General features: G+C 37.6%; 1 non-coding gene across 1 annotated transcript; it reads right to left on the bottom strand.

Moving 5' to 3' along the window:
• Nucleotides 1-1,250: 1,250 nt before the first annotated feature.
• Trnag-gcc (transfer RNA glycine (anticodon GCC)) lies at nucleotides 1,251-1,321 on the bottom strand. Its single transcript has one exon. It is a non-coding gene; the product is annotated as a tRNA-Gly (tRNA).
• Nucleotides 1,322-3,562: the final 2,241 nt, after the last annotated feature.

Genomic DNA, 3,562 nt, shown 5'->3' with positions numbered 1-3,562 from the left:
CACAGGGTTACACGATACTACTAGAGTCATACAGTTTATACACAGGGGTTACACGATACTACTAGAGTCATACAGTTATACACAGGGGTTACACGATACTACTAGAGTCATACAGTTATACACAGGGGTTACACGATACTACTAGAGTCATACAGTTATACACAGGGTTACACGATACTACTTGAGTCATACAGTTATACACAGGGTTTACACGATACTACTAGAGTCATACAGTTATACACAGGGGTTACACGATACTACTAGAGTCATACAGTTATACACAGGGGTTACAAGATACTACTAGAGTAATACAGTTATACACAGGGGTTACACGATACTACTAGAGTCATACAGTTATACACAGGGGTTACACGATACTACTAGAGTCATACAGTTATACACAGGGGTTACACGATACTACTAGAGTAATACAGTTATACACAGGGGTTACACGATACTACTAGAGTCATACAGTTATACACAGGGGTTACACGATACTACTAGAGTCATACAGTTATACACAGGGGTTACCCGATACTACTAGAGTCATACAGTTATACACAGGGGTTACACGATACTACTAGAGTCATACAGTTATACACAGGGGTTACAAGATACTACTAGAGTAATACAGTTATACACAGGGATTACACGATACTACTAGAGTCATACAGTTATACACAGGGGTTACACGATACTACTATAGAGTAATACAGTTATACACAGGGGTTACACGATACTACTAGTCATACAGTTATACACAGGGGTTACACGATACTACTAGAGTAATACAGTTATACACAGGGGTTACACGATACTACTAGAGTAATACAGTTATACACAGGGGTTACACGATACTACTAGAGTCATACAGTTATACACAGGGGTTACACGATACCACTAGAGTCATACAGTTATACACAGGGGTTACACGATACTACTAGAGTCATACAGTTATACACAGGGGTTACACGATACTACTAGAGTTATACAGAGGGATACAGGAAGATTTTAAATGCACTTTAGTCCTGCCCAGAGTCGTGTGCCATATATATAGACTCAGCACCATGCACATACTAATTTACGAATAACATGAGCTGCTAGAGATCCGACCTTACACCGGCAAAATGTTCACATTGAGACCGTTAATTGGTCATTAGTCTTACTTAAATACTATACAGAACATTTGTCGTGTTCACTTTTTAAAGTGATTTACCACCGGCAATATTTCTAAAATTTTGCAATAGATTTGCATCGGCCGGGAATCGAACCCGGGCCGCCCGCGTGGCAGGCGAGCATTCTACCACTGAACCACCGATGCTCATGTTACAACCCTGAAGTTATAAGTTAATGATTTTTGACATCTTGTCACTCAGTGATTATATAGCCCGGGGCAACTGTTTATGCACCGTTACAATAAATGTACATTTATGTTTTCTTTTATTTCATTCTGACAAACATAAGTTATTTATTATCTTATCATTCATGTTATAATAAAAAACAAACATTGTATAGGAGTAGCGATGACACACTGAATATTTAATTCAATTCATAGACACTTTGGGTGTGGAGCTCAAAACGTCTTCAAATCCAAATAAAATATATATTCGTCAATCCCAGCACATGTACTGTTCATAATTATATATAAAAAAATTAATATAAGCCGTTTTGGAAAAAAATCGTATTTTAACGTCTATATAATATACGTTGAAATATGATTTATTTTCAAAACGGCTTATATTTGGATTTTAAAGGCGTTTTGAGCTCAACACCCCAAATGTCTGAGCATACATCGACTCGTCGCCAAAACTGGTGTATTGGTATATTTTACATCCTGTATTATCTTAAAACATTAGTTTAATATCTTAAACCATTAAGAATAACCTTATTCTGTATACCTAAGACATTTGCCAAACTACACGTATCATAAATATAACAATAGAAGGAAGCTGGTAAAATACGATTTAGCTTTTTAAACGAGATAACCGCTCCGGCGTTACCTCGTAAAAATGGTATCAATTACGTTCTATCTGCTAAATTAAGTGTAATATGACACGAGTAGATTGGAAAATTCTCAGGTACACCGAATATAAAAAATCATAAAGAAATATGTATGTTATCGTATTTAAAGATATCAAAGAAGCTAAAAATCGCCATCAATACGCTAGTCAGGTCGTCATTTTCACGAATGATCCTGAAAAATAAACATTTCCATGGACATATCTTGAAGAGGTTAAAGGTATAATGTTTCAGCAACCGTATGAGCTAATTCATTTTTTCTAATTTGGTGTACAATGAAAAATATTGGTCACGTTACTTATCGCGGTGCTAGTCTTAACCACTAAATTGCACAATTCTACGTTATTTTTGCACAATTCCTGCGTTATTTGCACATTCTTGCGTTACATGATATACACGGTGTAAATGTAACGTAAATAAAACGTATATGTATCAGGGGGGGGGGGGGGGGGGGGGGGGGGGGGGGGGTGGGGGGGGGGGGGGGGGGGGGGGGGGGGGGCGGGGGGGGGGGAATTAAGCTGCCTTACATTATAATGTGTCAAAATCGAATTCATAGGCCATTTTTCATCGCCTCTTGTTTAAAATCTGGTAGTTTTGAGTAAAAATTCCAATTCGCACGTAGTGGCCAGTTTATTTCTGGTCTTTCTTGTGTGTTTCTTGCGTTCAATCTTTTCAAGTGTATACATGTACCTGCATGTTATGCTAGAACTTATTCTTTCATTGTCCGGTGACGTAGAACTAAATCCTGGGCAATCTGATGTAGTATGCCGAACTATTTACAGTAAAATGCATATAGGTATTTTGTCAATGCTGTGAATCACAAATCAAGAGGCTGTGGTAAGTAGTTGCTGAGAAAACTGTTACAAAAATTTCTACCTTTGACCATTAATGTCGAAAATGTAACTACGTCGGCAAACAGGAAGTGGATAAGCAACAGGCCTGAAATCGAATCCCACAATATGAGACCACATGTTGATGCTGTATACCAAATATCAAAAGTCTGTGGTAAGTAGTTGCTGAGAAAACTGTTACAAAAATTTCCTACAATTAACCATAAATTTCGAAAACTTAACTAAGTAGGCAAACCGGAATTGGATGAGTGACAGACCTGAAATCTAATCCCACGGTATGGGACCATGTGTTAATGCTGTATACCAAATATAAAAAGGCTGTGCTAAGTATTTGATGAGAAAACTGTAACGAATGTTTTTCCCCGGATCCGCCCGCCCGCTGCCCGACATTCACCATACTATAACCCGGGTTTGCACCTGTGCAACCCGGCCAAAAGTTAACAAGGGGCAATTACTAAAAATCATGAAGTGTAGGAGAATTGGCCTGGACAAAAAATAAAGTATTATAATTGATAAAGGACAATAACTCTAAAATTTTGAAGTTCAGAGTACCGGTTCTTGTTCTCAATAAGATCTATCATCCTACGAAGTTTCAAGTCCAAAGCTTTAGCTGGACAAAAATAAAGTAAGAAAATTAACAAAGGGCAATAACTCAAAAAGTAAGAAGTGTGCAGAGTAAAAGCTTTTATGCA

This window comes from Ruditapes philippinarum, unplaced genomic scaffold (genome assembly GCF_026571515.1).
Source record: "Ruditapes philippinarum isolate M1 unplaced genomic scaffold, ASM2657151v2 ctg1538_1_1_1_1, whole genome shotgun sequence".
NCBI classification, from domain to species: domain Eukaryota; kingdom Metazoa; phylum Mollusca; class Bivalvia; order Venerida; family Veneridae; genus Ruditapes; species Ruditapes philippinarum.
This window is presented reverse-complemented; position numbering and strand designations above follow the sequence as displayed.